Source organism: Geotrypetes seraphini, chromosome 6 (genome assembly GCF_902459505.1).
Source record: "Geotrypetes seraphini chromosome 6, aGeoSer1.1, whole genome shotgun sequence".
In the NCBI taxonomy this organism is placed as follows: Eukaryota; Metazoa; Chordata; class Amphibia; order Gymnophiona; family Dermophiidae; genus Geotrypetes; species Geotrypetes seraphini.
Window position 1 is genome coordinate 134,295,595 of NC_047089.1, and position 16,590 is coordinate 134,312,184.

Consider the following 16,590-nt stretch of genomic DNA (forward strand, 5'->3'; position numbering starts at 1 on the left):
ATTAAGTTGAGAAGGTAAACGTGGATGGGGGTATATCTATAACATAAAATAAACCTTTATTTATATACCGCGAAAGCTTTTTGGTTCGAGGCAGTTCACAAACAATAATGTATTAGGTGCTTAACAAATGTCTTTAACTGTCCCTAAGGCTCACATTCTAACTAAGCACCTGTATAAACAGTACTTAATATACAAAAGTACAAAAAATCAGAACAAAGGAAAAAATTAATTCAGAATAAAACAAAAAGTAGGTAAAATTGAATGAAAATGGAACCTAGCAAAGATAAAAACAGACTAAAGTAAGAACCAATGAAATAAAATAAAATCCAGACGGTTAATGTGGTGGAGCGGGGGGACAAAACTCCAGTAAAGGCCCTAATGGATAATTGACCTCGATGCAAGGGTTGAAATGGCAGGTAGACGGCCAGCAGCTGCATGATGGATTAGGAGCATCTTCACACAGACTCTCTGATCACGGCAAGTCCTCCCACACAGGCGGATAGGCTCTGAGAGCGAGTCACAACATCTTCCTCGGCCGCACATCCTGGATGTCCCCATGGGGCATCCTCCTCCACCACACACAGCCTCCACACTCTCCCTGATGCACCGCCTTCATCCTGAACAAATCGCCAGATGAAAACAGTGATCCTCGCTGCCGTCAGCTTTCCCACCGCACTGGGCTGAAGCACACCATCAGGCACCGGCAAACAGACGCGACCTCCCCAAAGCTCATTCAAGTCGATGCACCAGTTCAACCTCCCTCTGCCACTCCAAGCATTAGCTGACCACTGTAGCACCAGATCCCCCAACAAGGGTCACTGCCAAAAACAAACTGCCCCTGCACGACCCCATACAGCACATCTGACACCAACAGCAGGGAATCGGTGGGAAGGAGACTTAACACCAGTAACAAGGTAGGCAGTTGGAGGTTTTCTGCCATTAACGGTCAAACAGGAAGGATCAGCAATAAAACTTAAAGCTTTCATCTATGCAGTTCAGATAAAAAAATGGACAAGTTAACTAAAATAACAAAACAAGAGTAAACTAAAAGTAATGAGAACAAAAATTAAATAAAAAAGCCAAAAAGATGGCGGGAAGTACCAGAACACACGATCTAGCCTGGCGCCATGTTGAAAAAAAAGAATAAACAGTCCTGGTGGTAGATTTGGTAGATAGATAACAGCCACTCTAAATTAAGTGGTTGTTAATTAAATTTCTTACCATCATTGAGCATTATGAGATTAGTAGTAAATATGATGGAAGAGATCTGTACCTAAGTAGCTCAAATTCAATTGAAATTGGGTTGTATTTTTCTGATGGGTGATTTGAATTTACATATGAAAATTGGTTCTAGTGGAGATGTGTTTTTATTGTATAAATTTTTATTGGGGAAAAAGAAAAGAAGGTGCCAAGCCTCAAAAAACAACAATGAAAACAGGCACTGGAGATGTCAAATCCAACTTGTGGTCACAATGTCTTATTGAGAGTTTATTCCAAAGAACACTGATGAATCCTAAAAATGCTAAAACAAAGTCCCAATTGGAAATTGATCTGTATGAGGTAAGTCAAGGTAGCTCATAAGTAGTAGGTCATATGCTTGATCTAATTGCTTCTGCTAAGTTGGGTACTAGACAATTGATAATTGACGGTTGGACAACTGAACCATTACCATGGTTGGACCATTTTCTAAATGAATTTAATATCCAGCTTAGTGCACTAAGGCATCAGATGGCAAAACCAGATAAGACAATTACTATAAGAGGTTGTATCCTTGTAGAAAATTTATGGACTAAGGTAGATGTTTATCACAAACTCAATTGGATTTGAATCAGCCTGAACAACACTTTCAAATCTAGGCAGTGGCAATAACAAAAGTTTTGGATAATATCACTCCTTTCCAAACTAAGAAAGTTAGGGAGAAGAAAGAAGCATGGTTTACTTCTGAGTTAAGTATCCTCAAATGCAAAGATAAACAGCTGGAAAGACGAAGAAAAATGAAGGAAGAAGAAAATCTTATTACCTTGAAGGCCTATATATATATATATATATCAATATAAACAAAAAAAAATACAGTTGACAAAGAAGCACTTTATTTCTGAGCACAGTTAGAGTTCTAATAGAGATCTATAAAGAGGAGTGCATGGCGCAGTGGTTAACCCAGGACAAGAAGGCAGTATATTCTCACATGTGGGTGACATCATCCACAAAGCCCCGGTATGGCCAGCTTTAAAAGTGCACCACCACTTTAAGAACGTAAGAAAGTTTGTGAACTGCCCGCACTGCACATGCGTGAGTGCCTTCCCGCCCGACCGTAGGCTTGCAGTACCTCAGTTCTTAGTTTTCCACAGAGCTAAGAAGTCGTGTCTCTGAATGTTGTTCAGTTTTTTGCTATTTGTCTTCCCTCTCACGTGGTTTTTCTTCTATATTTTCTTCAATTTTTATAATTCTTTAAAAAAAAAAAAATAAAGTGAGGAATTTTCCCCCCCCCCTTCTTTTCTCCTCGTGGGTTTCCGCCGGCAAGGCCCTTTTGTTTTCTTCAGCCATTTAGTTCAATTTGGCTGACGCACCTTTTCCATTGATGTCCTGACCGTTAATGGGTTTTAAAAGTGTTGCAGGTGCCAAAGGTCAATTCCCATCACTGATCCCCATAGTTGGTGTTTGGAATGCCTTGGCCCAGAACACTGTGTAGGTTCTTGTGCTTGGTGTTCTACCCTGCAGAACTGTTCCATCAAGAGCCAGAGACTACAGCAAGAAAAATTTGGCACCGGCATGGACAAGAAGATGTCACAGCCTTTGACATCGAAGACATCAACACCAGCTTCGGGGTACATCATTCCATCTGGTAAGCCAGCTAAGAAGCTGCCGGCTTCCCAACAGGTCTTGCAGGTCACTCTTGCATCGAGTCCCTCAATGCCAACTAAGCGTCGACTTCTTCTGCACCTTGCCTCCTCTACATTGAGATGTGCATCTTCTTCGAGGTCACCCTCTCTGAGGCAAGATGTGGCACTGATGGTACTGTGAGATAGGCCAATGGTACCGGTGCTTTTATGCCAAGAAAAGCTCGATGCACTTTTCCAAGTGAGTGAAATGTTTAAGCTCGTTACTCTGATATTGACTCCCTCGGTACTGGTCCACCCTGAGCATGAAGAAACCAGGTCCTGCAGTACTGACACTGGCTCTCCAGAGCGGCATCGACGTTCACACCTAAACGTAGACCACATCATCACAGCTCCAGTTCTCCATCAAGGTCCCGCTCTAGTTCAAGGCATTGTCATTCTTCCTCCTCGTCTTGACACTCCAAATCCAGTAAGCATCGTTCTTCAGGAACTCTCAAAAGGAAACATTGCTCTCCTTCACAGTTTTCCAAATGTAAGAGACAGACACTGTGAGGCTTCTAGTTTGGGAAACTTTTCTTCAAAAAATTTATGTTTTGAAATGGTGATTAGATGGGTAAGAGGAAGGGAAAAGTTAGGATTTATCCATCTGAGTCCTCTCCAACTCCCCTTTCCACCGTTGACCAATTTGTGACCCCCCCTCCCCCGGATCGGGTGCTGGCAAAGAGGCAGCCTTACCCGTGCTTGATGTTACACTGAGCCCAGAGGAGAGACTTCTGCCCTTGGATACAAGCATTGAGTCATACACAGAGTTCCTGAGCCCGCGGGGATAGGGAAACCCCCGTGGATTTTTCGTCACCAGAGGGGAGTGCTCAAGCCTTGAGAGGAGACACTGATGCATTGAGCACCAGTATGGGAGCAGAATTTGAGCTCCCCTTGGACATCGAAGGTGCTATGGGCGGTGCATGGCCCCGAAGAGAATGCCAGGTCTGTGAAACAGGATCAGCAGCAGAATACTGGTGAGCACAGCATATCTCCAATGGTAAAACCTGGTCATGTTACTCTCGATTCCAACTAGGATGCTGTTGTGCGCTTGGAGAAGATTTTAACTGGTAACAAAGTTTTGGTAGATAATTCTTTGCAAGATATAAAAACCAGAATTACTACCCAGGAAGTGAAATTTACCGAGTTAGAGAAAAAAATGGACGACACTCAGCAAGATCTTAGAGTGTAAGATTAACACACTGACTTTTAGTCAGGGGTTAGTGGGACTGAGAAATAAAGTTGAGAAAATGGAGAATTATACCCGTTGGTTAAATCTACGTTTTGTTAATTTTCCTCAATCTAAGAATATAGCTTCCATTGAATTGCTTAAGAAATATCTGATGGAAGTTCTGGGTGTTCCTAAGGAAGCGGTTCCTCCATTTTCCAGAGTTTACTTTTGTTCCGGTGAAAAAACGACAACCTCAGGTCCAGGGAGATTTGTCCTTGGACAGTTTTTTTAAATGTCACTCAGTTATTGGACTAACAAAAACAAAAAAGGAAACAAAAAACAAAATGAAAATGCCTTTGAACCACGAAGGTGCTCAGAACCAATATATGGTAAGAAAGTGACCAAACCAGGGCAGCAACCCCTGTAAGCACTTTCAAAGAGTCTATCATAGCACCATCCTCAAACGGTAGAGAGGTATTTAAATTTTGGTAAATGTCTTTTTATACTATTTTTCTTTTTTTCTATTAAATGTCCATTTAAAGTGTCCGGTGCTTAAGTGAAAACTATGATCCTCAAAATAGGCAAAACTTAGCTGTGAGAGTTTAGGAAGCCAACTTGCTACAGCAGGTACAGGTTGGTCCTAACGCGTTTCGCCGACAGGCTTCTTCAGAGAGCCCCCATGCTGGATGGAACATCAAGTTCAACAATTTCCTGAATCTTCACTTGGCAAGTTGGCTTCCTAAACTCTCACAGCTAAGTTTTGCCTATTTTGAGGATCATATTTTTCACTTAAGCATTGGACATTTTAAATGGACATTTAATAGAAAAAAAGAAAAATAGTATAAAAAGACATTCACCAAAATTTAAATACCATTCTACCGTTTTGAGGATGGTGCTATGATAGACTCTTTGAAAGTCCTTACAGGGGTTGCTGCCCTGGTTTGGTCACTTTCTTACCATATATTGGTTCTGAGCACCTTCGTGGTTCAAAGGCATTTTCATTTTGTTTTTTGTTTCCTTTTTTGTTTTTGTTAGTTCACAGTCCTTTGGGAACTTTTTTTGTTTGAATTTCATCCAGTTGTTATATTGGGGACTCAGTTATTGGAAACATCTTTAGAGGAAGAGAGTATAGGATCTATGCTCCTAGTGATATTTGTTTTTGAGTCTGACAAAGACTGGGTGATGAGGCTGTATTTTCGTAATAATGATAAATTGTTTTGGGGAGTAAAGTATGGGTATGACCCGATGTCTGTGTAGATACACAAGAGAAAATAAAAGTTTTTGTTGCTCCCTCAGGTGTTATCTCTGGGAGCCCATTTCTTCTTACATTTTCCCTGTAAATGTTTAATTTTGTATGAATCAAATAGGTATCTTTTATTTGATCCCAAGCAAATTTATTGAAAATAAGTACAATATACAGATCCAGGTTAGGGACCCAAGGGAAGAAATAGGAGATTAGTTAAAAGAGGAAGGATGTTTAAATTAATTTAGTCCTATTTGAGATGTCATCGATTGTTTAGTATTATTTTTTAATTTTGTTGTGCCTCTTTTTCCTGACAATTTTCTCCCCCTTTATATAGTGGGCTTATAGGGGATTTATCTATATGACCATTTTTGATGCATGATTTTCATGATTATATGTTTGTATTAAAAAAAATTTTGTATGCAATAGCTATTTTCTGTTTCCTGAAGCATGTAATATGTTATAATTCAATTAAAATGGAATAAATAGCGTAAGATGTAATTGCTGTCTGGCGCAAAGTCTCGCTGAGCCCATCTGGTCCGGGAGTTCCCCCACGCCCCGGGATGATATCGGGGATTCTGACGGCGCAGCAGGAAGCAGCGGGGACTGTTTCAACCCCGCCGGCGCTCTCCAGCTCACCCTTGACCCCGGAGGCAATTTCAGCAAATGGGGGACATGGAATTCAAGGTGCCTCGAGAGGTGGAATTTTCAATACAGATTCAACGGTTGGAATTTCTTCAAAGGTTCCTGTTTCCCTCCTGAGCCCGTTGAAAAAACCACCGGTAATAGATATGGAGGCACTCTGGGAGGCTAGATATGGAGGCACTGTGGGAGGCTATCGAAAGCCTTCATAAGGTGTGCTCCCACTTTATTTCAACCTCGCAAATTCCTCATTACAATTGAAAAATTTAGAAGAAAAAATTCAACATCACAACCAAAGATTAGACAGAGTTGAAAAACAGGATTCTGATCTACAGAATTCTTCTAATCTTCAGGTTAAGGACAAAGTATTGTTGACCAGAAATATCGAGAACCTGGAGAATGCAAATAGGAATTTAAACTTAAGACTAACTAATTTTCCGTTTTCCAGGTTACAATCACCTAAGGAACTTTTTCAACAGTTTCTAACTTCACTTCTAAAGTATTCGGAGACATCTACACCACCATTGCAGAAATTATACTATTTAAATATCCCTAAGGAAACCAAACAGGATTTGGAAAATCATCCTGCAGAATTAAATATTCAGGTATTTTGGAATCTTCACAATTGGAAATTTCTCTAAGGGCTACACTTCTTGTAACCTTAGTTTTTTTGCAAGACAAAGAAGCAGTTCGTCTGTTCTTTAGGGCCGAGAATGTTGAATTTTATGGTTCAAAAATAGCTGTTTTTCCTGATGTTTCTAAATGGACTCAATTGCATCAAAAAAAATTTCTAATGCTATGTCAATCAGTATTGTCTATAGGAGCTACCTTTTCAGCTGCACTTTCCATGTAAATGTTGTATTAATTATCAAACTAATAGATATGTCTTTTATGAACCTGATCAATTACAATTTTTCTTGGAGGGTAAAGCTGCTTCCGTAACCTCACAGATGCCAACTGATACCACCGCCCAGACTGTTTAGTATAATACAACTGATTTGCTCTGTATTAATGAGTATATTGATATGTTTCCTTTTTCCTTGTAATTCAATTACCATTGATTGTGCTTGATTTTCTCTCCTTAATTGTGGACTATTATTGTAGTACAAATTTATGGTATATTATGGGTGTTATTTCCTAATGGGATACTGTTATTTTCCTTATCAAAGGTATTTTCTCTGAGAAATAAAGACAAATTAAAAAAAAAAAAAAGACTCATGTCAGGTTTTGTTCTCGTCAATTCGACACTGGGCTCGACATAAGCATTGATCTGCTTGATGCACTCCTTCACCAAAGCCCTTTTATGACTCTGACTTAGTCTGATTCAGCTGAAGACTTACCTGAGTCTGCAATGGAGGCTTATGATACTACCATGTTTCCCCGAAAATAAGACAGTGTCTTATATTCATTTGGGGCCCAAAAAAGGTACTAGGTCTTATTTTCGGGTAGGGCTTATTTTTTTCGTTTCAAGTTTTATTAAGGTTTGTTGTACACGCAATGTCAAATACTTCAATGCGTAGAACATTTTAAAAATAGGGGACAAAACAGAACAGTTTTGTACAATTAAATACAAAATATATACGTACTAATAAATTACTGGTACTGAAGGTGAGGGGGATGAACTACAATCTTTAAAGAAAGAGAAGAAACATTTAGGGAAAAACACATATGGTGAGTAACACAAAAAAGATATAAAGGCAAAAAAAAAACATAGAAAAAAAGAAAATAAATATGCGACCTATGAGTAGATCTAATTAGGATTTACATGATTATCTCTCCCTTCCTCTCCTTCACCCCAATTCTTCCTTTCTTTCCCCCACATGTGCAACATATGTCCTCCCCTTTCATCCATCCCCTTTTGCCTTCCCTCTGCAACATCTTTCTATCCCTCCCATCCCTCGTGCAGCATAACCCTTTATCCAGCTTCCATCCTTCCCTCCCTCCCATCCCCCTGTGCAGCAGAACCCTTTGCTCAGCTTCCAACCTTCCCTCCCTCCCATCCCTCGTGCAGCAGAACCCTTGAGCAGCCGAACTGCCGAGGACCCTGCATCCCTCCCAACCGATCCCCATTAACCACAGCCTTGCTGCAGAGGAGCATTAAACTCTCCTGCACTTCATAGTGTTGAAAAAAGAATGGAGTGCAATCACCAGCAGCCGCGTGCCTGAAAAGACCCATGCACGTTCTCTGCATGCAGCAGGGCCGCAGGATGAAGGCACAGAATCTACCCAAGTATCGTCCTAGGAGAGTAGTAGAGGAGCCATGGAACCTCTCAACTATGGCTGATCTCTGAGAAATAGTAACGGAGGATAAATTGGAGATCTCCACAGTGACCACTCAAGTCACAGAAGCGATCAGGGAATTTCGACAGGATCTTGCAGAAATCTGGTCCCATATCAATACTGTTGAGCTTCGAATGGAGGATGCCTGTGAGGAGTCTGCCATGGGGGCACAGTGAGGTCTGGAGGACCTGCAATATGAACTGATTGATAAAATTAAGGACCTTGAGAATCGAGCCCACCAAAATAATTTATGGATTCGGAGAGTCCCAGACACGAGTGAATACAAAGATGCGAATGAGGTGATGACTAACTTAGCCAGATGGTTGCCACAGGATAATAAGAACATAACATAAGGACATAAGCATTGCCTCTGCCGGGTCAGACCAGGGGTCCATCGCGCCCGGCAGTCCGCTCCCGCGGCGGCCCTCCAGGTCCATGACCTGAAAATGTTCCCTACCTAACCTAAAAAGTCCATACCCTATTTGCTCAGTGTCCTGTGAGGTAAACCTCTATCTGTACCCCGTTATTCCCTTCGCTTCCAGGAAGTCATCCAGTCCCTTTTTGAACCCCAGAATTGTACTCTGGCTTATCACCTCTCCGGGAAGCGCGTTCCAGGTGTCTACCACCCGTTGAGTGAAGAAGAACTTTCTTGCATTCGTTTTGAATCTGTCTCCTCTCAGTTTTTCTGAGTGACCTCTTGTTTTAGTTGCCCCTGCTAGTTTAAAGAATCTGTCCCTCTCCACCTTCTCTATGCCTTTCATGATTTTATAAGTCTGTATCATGTCCCCTCTCAGTCTCCGCTTTTCCAGGGTAAAGAGCCCCAGCCTGTCTAACCGTTCGGCATATGAGAGGTTCTCCATACCCTTTATCATCCTCGTTGCCCTCCTCTGGACCCTCTCGAGTATTGCCATGTCCTTCCTGAGGTATGGCGACCAGTATTGGACGCAGTATTCCAGATGTGGGCGCACCATTGCTCGATACAGTGGCAGGATAACTTCCTTCGTTCTGGTAGTGATACCCTTTTTGATAATGCCCAGCATTCTGCTCGCTTTTTTTGAGGCCGCTGCACATTGCGCCTCCGGCTTCATAGTGTTATCCACCAATACCCCCAGATCTTTTTCTTGGCTGCCTTCCCCGAGTACCCTCCCTCCCATCGTATAGCTGTACCTGGAGTTCCCCTTCCCTATGTGCAAGACCTTACATTTCTCCACATTGAAGCTCATCTGCCATTTTTTTTGCCCACTCACTCAGTTTGTTCAGGTCGCTCTGCAGGTCTTTGCATTCCTCAACAGTTCTGACCGTTCTGGAGAGCTTTGTGTCATCCGCGAACTTGATAACTTCGCACTTTGTCCCCGTTTCTAGATCATTAATAAATATATTGAACAACAGTGGTCCCAGCACTGACCCCTGCGGAACACCACTTGTGACCCCTATCCAGTCAGAGTAGTGCCCCTTTACTCCTACCCTCTGCTTCCTGTCCGCCAGCCAATTTTTGATCCATCTGTGCACGTCCCCTTCCACCCCGTGACTCCACAGTTTCTTCAGTAGGCGTTCATGGGGCACCTTGTCGAAGGCTTTTTGGAAATCTAGATATACGATGTCTACGGGGTCACCTTGGTCCAATTGTTTACTTATCCCCTCAAAGAAATGCAGTAGATTCGTCTGGCATGATCGGCCTTTACAGAAACCATGCTGGCTTGATCTCATCAGATTATTTTTTTCTATATGCTCATTGATACCTTCCCTGATCAGTGATTCGGCCATCTTCCCCGGAACAGAGGTTAAGCTCACCGGTCTGTAGTTTCCCGGGTCGCCTCTCGATCCTTTCTTGAAGATCGGTGTAACATTCGCTATCTTCCAGTCCTCCGGGATTACCCCTGTTCTCAAGGACAGGTTGCAAATATGCCGCAGTAACTCTGCTGTTTCATCTCTGAGCTCTTTCAGTATTCTCGGGTGGATCCCGTCTGGGCCCGGAGCTTTGTCAGTTTTTAATCTATCTATCTGCCTGAGAACGTCTTCGAGGCTTACCTCCATGCATGATAATTTTCCCTCTTGATCTCCCCTGAAGATTTTTTTCTGGTTCTGGCACACTGGATGTGTCTTCTATTGTAAAGACCGACGAGAAGAACTTGTTTAGCCTACCGGCCACCTCTTTTTCCTCTTTCACCACTCCCTTCCGGTCACCCTCATCCAGGGGTCCCACCTCCTCCCTCGCTGGCTGTTTCCCTTTCACATATCGGAAAAATGGTTTGAAATTTCTTGCTTCGTTGGCCAGTCTCTCCTCATACTCTTTCTTGGCTTTCCTGACTACTCGGTGACATTGTTTTTGATACTGCCTGTGCTCTCTCCAATTTCCTTCGGTTTTGTCTTTTTTCCACTTCCGAAATGATTTTTTCTTGTCTCCTATCACTTTCTTTACTTCACTGGTTATCCATGCAGGGTCCTTCGTCTGATTCTTTTTGGATCCTTTCCTAAATCTTGGTATATATAGGTTTTGCGCCTTGTTTACTGTGTCCTTGAATAGGGACCAGGCTTGCTCCACAGTCCACGTTTCCTTGGAGCTGTTTCTGAGCTTCTTCCTCACCATTTGTCTCATGGCATCATAGTTCCCTTTCTTGAAGTTAAACGTTGTTGCCTTGGTTCTCTTTCCCTTAGGTAATCCTATTTGCACTTTGAACTGAATCATGTTGTGGTCACTGGTTCCTAGTGGTCCCACGACCTCCACTCCCTTTGCGGGTCCTTTCAGCCCATTGAGGATCAGATCCAGAATCGCTGATCCTCTCGTTGGTGCCTCAACAAGTTGTTCCATGAAGCTGTCCTGAACAGCTTCCAGGAACTCCGTTTCCCTTGCACATTTTGAATTTCCAAGACACCAGTCTATCCCAGGGTAGTTGAAATCTCCCATAACTATGGTGTTTGGGTTTTTGCATTCCCTTCTCAGCTCGGCTACCATTTCTGTATCCTCGGCTTCGGTTTGCCCAGGTGGACGGTAGAACAGTCCCATCTTTATCTCAGATCCATTGCTTCCTGGTACTTTGACCCACAATGACTCCAGTTGGGCATTTGTTACTGCTGTGTCCAGAGTGGATGAGTGAATGGTGTCCCTTATGTATAGTGCTATTCCTCCTCCTTTCTGGTAAGTCCTGTCTTTTCGGTAGAGTTTGTATCCTGGCAGTACTATGTCCCATTTGTTTTCCTCGTTCCACCAAGTTTCCGTGATCCCTATGATGTCTAGTCTCTCGTTATTGGCCATGACTTCTAGTTCCCCCATTTTGTTCTTCAGGCTCCTTGCATTAGTATACATGCAGTTCAAGTCCTGGCATTTTCCCTTCCTCGCTATTTTCCCTTGCATTCCATTCTTCATTCTGTCCCCTTCCTGACCTGTCAACTCCTGAGTATTGTCTCTTTTGTCTTCTCTTTGTGGTAGATTCCTATTGCCTTCCCCTTTTGTCGTGTTCCTATTGTCCTCCTCTTGTTCCTTCTCATTATCCAGTCCCATTTTGACTTCCCCTTGTAGTATGTTCATCCTGTCCCCCTCTCGCTTCGTCTGACTCCCTTGAATGTTCATAGTCAGTTGCTTGCCACTTGTGTCTTCCCCGCAATCTTCCCCCTCAGTACCTTCACTGGATACTGTTTCCCGAACCATCGATACCAGGTCGACTGTCGGCTTTCCCCTTCTACTTAGTTTAAAGCTTGGTCTATCGCTCTTCTGACATTATTTGCTAGTTGTCTAGTTCCCGCCTTGCTCAGGTGTAGACCATCCTTCTTGAAAAGCTTGTTCTTTCCCCAGAATGTTGTCCAGTTCCTTATGAAAAGAAAACCCTCTTCCTCACACCATCTTCTCATCCATGCATTAATTGATTGTAGCTCCGTCTGCCTCTTCGTTTCTGCCCTCGGCACTGGCAGGATCTCTGAGAAGGCTATCCTCTGGGTCCTCATTTTCAGTTTCCTTCCTAAGATCTTGAACTGTTCAGTCAGTGCATTCTTGCTGTAGTCTCTCCTGGTGACATCATTCGTTCCGACGTGGACTATCACTGCTGTCTCTTCCGTCTCTGCCCCCACCAGGATTCTTTCAATCTTGTCAACGATGTCCTTCGTTCTTGCTCCTGGGAGACAGGTCACTAGCCAATCCTCTCTCCCTCCTGCTATGTGACTGTCGACGTGCCTCAGGATTGAGTCTCCCACCAGGATTGCAGATTTCCCTTCTTTCAGCCTACGTTTCGGTCGCAGGTCTGTGTCCTTGGTGTTCTTCTTTTCTTCCAGCAAGGTTCCTCCGTGGGTATCCTCTACCTTGATGTCAGAAGTTTCTTGTCTTCTGCTCTGTGTGTCTTCATCATTTCCGTGCACCTGTTCTTCCACTTTCCTGTAGGCATCCTCGATGAACTTCTCGAGCTCCCTGACTTGCTCCCGATGCACCTCTCTCTCATGGGGTCTTCGGCTGTCTGGAAGGGGGCTTCTGAAATGTAGAGTCCCTCCAGCTCCTGGATCCTGAGCTTCAGACAACTGACTTCGTTCTTCAAGCTCTCCAGTTCCTGACATCGTCCGCACACATATGACTGCCTCCCGGAGGGGAGGTATTCGTACATGTGGCAGTCCGTGCAGTACACTGGGAAGCTCATCCTTCGGGTTCCTTCCATTTCCATATTTGTCCGCTCTCTAGGAGTCCTGTTGCTCCTTGCTAGTGTGATTACTCCTGTGCCTGGCTCTTTCTTACCTTCTTCGTCTTCCGCTTCCTTTTACTTATGCGCGTGTGCTATTCGCTTCTTGCTTGCCCTCTGTGGCTGCCTTCTCCTTTAGCTCGTGTTCTCTCTTGAGTCCGCCTTTTCTTGTCCTGCTGAGCTTGTTACTGCTGTCTCTGTGTATGAGTGTGCGCTACCTTCTTGGCCTGCTTCTATCCTGTCTTCTGCCCTTGCTTCTGTTTTTCAGTACCTTTCTTGCCTGTCGTTCCTTCGATGTGTGGTCCTTCCTGGGCCTACTCCTTCCTTCTTTTCTGTGTTTGCTTTCCTTTTCGCTTGTGTGTGTGCGTGTATGTGTATACTTCCTTACCTTGCTGTCTTCCTTTCTTGGAGTCCTTGGATGTAGTGTCCCGGCCTGCCCTTCTTAAGGCCCTTCGCAAAGGCGCTCTCGCTAAGGCGAGCGCCTTTTCCGCTCGCCTTCACCGCACGCCGAACGGCTGTGCGCCGTTGGCTCCCCTCCTTCAAGGGTGAGTCTGGGCGATGACACTGCGCTGATGAGGTGGGGGTGGGCGGAGCCTCCTCTCGCCGCTACCCGCTCCTCTCAGGTGCTGTAGCTGGTCTCCGAGCCCTGTCTCCTCTCTCTGGCTCCCATGACTTGTCTCCTCCTCTCACTGCCGCTGCTTCCACACGGCTCCGATTGCCTTCGTGCCGCGGCTCCCCTCCTTCAAGGGTGAGTGTGGGCGATGACGCTGCGCTGATGAGGTGGGGGTGGGCGGAGCCTCCTCTCGCCGCTACCCGCTCCTCTCAGGTGCTGTAGCTGGTCTCCGAGCCCTGTCTCCTCTCTCTGGCTCCCCTGACTTGTCTCCTCCTCTCACTGCCGCTGCTTCCACCTGGGCATTGAGAGGGTGCATAGAGCCCTTGACCCTAAGACATCTGAACGGCCCTGTGATATTGTGGTCTGTCTTCAATGCTTTGCGCTCAAAGAACTCTACCAAGATCTTTCATCTAGTACGCTTCAGAAAAGAAGACTTTTTTTTGAGAGGTGACCCGGTCGTTGATTCGAGCCAATGTACGGTACCACTGGGCATTCCTCTTTGGGTTGTTGATCACTTTGAATGAAGTCTCTAAGCGAGTTGCTACATAGAAACATAGAAATAGACGGCAGATAAGGGCCCACGGCCCATCTAGTCTGCCCACCTTAATGTCCCTCCCCTACCTTTGCCCTGTGAATAGATCCTACTGTTGGAGAAGCCCGGGACTTGCTTGCTAAAGAAGGGATTGAGGTCCCTGCTGAGTCTGCCAGTAGCGGAGCTCAGCAGTCTATTCAACAACATTTGTCCGGCTTCAGATGGCAGCACATGGAGCGTAGACGGGGCTGCGGGCCTGCGTAGAGCCTGCGTGGATACTGGCCTTGGATCATCTGTGCCCTGTTTATGCTTTCTCTTGGAATCTGTCCCGACAGTTGGATGAGATCACAGGTCACTGCCCCACAAGCCTGAACTATAACCCATGGGATTTGTTAGGATTATGGCTTCTTATATGGGGGGATATATCTAAACTATTGTTGATGAGTGCCTGTTGAGGGGGATGTTGGATGGAGGGATGGTTTGGGCTTTCTCTAATTATGGTTTTGGGGAGCACTATGGGTGCATTGAATATGTTTTTTCAGCGGATGCACACTGTTTCCATGCGTTGATGTTCGCCACTCTTTGTGAGTTTGAGGGGTAATGGGGCAATTGTATGTGTATTCCTGAGGGATTGGGATGTTCCTGAGTTGTAAATCCTTCTAGTAAGATGGATATCTGTACATGTGTGTGTTATTGTGTCTTTGGCTACTGAAGATGTTTACTTCCTGTTTGTATAGTAGGAAGTCTGGTTGATCTCACTGGAGGGGATGAGTGGGAGGGAGGTAGACAGGTGGATGGGAAATGGAGGGGAGATGGGAGGGGGAGCAACTATCACAGTTTTCATGGGCAGAATACTCTTTTTCCACTGATAGATGGCGGGTTTCAAGATTATTTCCTATAATGTTAGAGAGTTAAATTCACCACACAAACGTACAGCCTTGTTTAGAGAGCTAGTGCGTCTTCAAGCAGAGGTATTCTTCCAGCAGGAATCTAGTCTTTCTAGAGCCCATGAATGGTACTTGTGGGACTCTAGATTCCCCTTGATATATTGGACATCTACTGGGGCTTCCAAAAAGAGAGGAGTAGGTATTCTGTTTGCTAGGACCCTGCCCCTAGAGGTCAAGACAGTGGTTCGAGACCCTCGGGGCCACTATATTTTGGTAGTGGAAGCTCTTCAGGGTTGCACCTATACTTTTGTTAATCTTTATGCACTGAATGAGATGCAGGGGGATTTCTTTCATGAGATGATATCTAAGATATTGCAATACAAAGAGGGCTCACTGATTGTTGGGGGTAGTGCTGCCCGATTTGCGATTCAAATCGATTCACCAATTCAATTTGGGTGAATTGCGATCTAATCTACACAGGTGTTTGCTTTATACCATTTTTATTGTAGTTTATCCTAAACCTTATCAACCATGGACCCCTGAAGGTATGTTCTCTGGTTTGTAATAAGGTGATATTAGTAACTGCATTAATATTTGGTACAATATACATAGTCTGCTTCTTGTACATTTTAATCTGCAGTTTTTCTTTTGTTTTTTGCTTGTGTTTACTGTACTGCAGACCCTGTTGGATTTTTTTGTTGTTTGCGATTACAACATGTCAGATTTGAAATGTATCCTGCCAGAGTTGGTGTTAGCCTGCGAACATGAGCTAGGATTTAACAGAGAGGAAAAGTATTTTTTGTTTGTTTATTTTGTTTACACCACAGCACTATAAGAACATAAGAATTGCCGCTGCTGGGTCAGACCAGTGGTCCATCATGCCCAGCAGTCCGCTCCTGCGGTGGCCCCTAGGTCAAGGACCGGTGGCCCCTAGGTCAAGGACCAGCACCCTAACCGAGACCAGCCCTATCCGCGTACGTTCCAGTTCCACAGGAACTCGTCTAACTTTGTCTTGAATCCCTGGAGGGGGTTTTCCCCTAGGACAGCCTCCAGAAGAGCATTCCAGTTTTCCACCACTCTCTAGGTGAAGAAGAACTTCATTACGTTTGTACGGAATCTATCCCCTTTTAACTTTAGAGAGTGCCCTCTCGTTCTCCCTTCCTTGGAGAAGGTGAACAAACTGTCTTTGTCTACTAAGTCTATTGCCTTCATTATCTTGAAGGTTTCAATCATGTCCCCTCTCAGTCTCCTCTTTTTTTTCAAGGGAGAAGAGGCTCAGTTTCTCTAATCTCTCACTGTATGACAACTCCTCCAGCCCCTTAACCATTTTAGTCACTCTTCTCTGGACCCTTTCGAGTAGTACTGTGTCCTTCTTCAAGTATGGTGACCAGTGCTGGACGCAGTATTCCAGGTGAGGGCATAGGGTAGGAGAGGGCAAAGGGGGTGAAAAGTCTATAAAAGGGGTGAAGAGGCTATAAAATAAACACACCAGGATGTTTTTAAAAAACAAACAAACACCCAATTGGGCAGAAAAATCAAATCAAAAATTCAATTCAATAGGCTGAATCGAATTGAAATTTTTCCTGAATGTTTCCTGAATCGGGCAGCACTAGTTGGGGGAGACCTGAATATGACACGCTTTCCATCCTTGGATAATTCTGGTAGTCAGGTGACCTATGCTAGGAGGG

General features: G+C 44.3%; 1 protein-coding gene across 2 annotated transcripts in view; it reads left to right on the forward strand.

Moving 5' to 3' along the window:
* UGGT2 (UDP-glucose glycoprotein glucosyltransferase 2) overlaps positions 1–16,590 on the forward strand; it is a 448,230-nt gene that overhangs the window by 84,396 nt on the left and 347,244 nt on the right. The gene's annotated exons all lie outside the window — the stretch shown is intronic.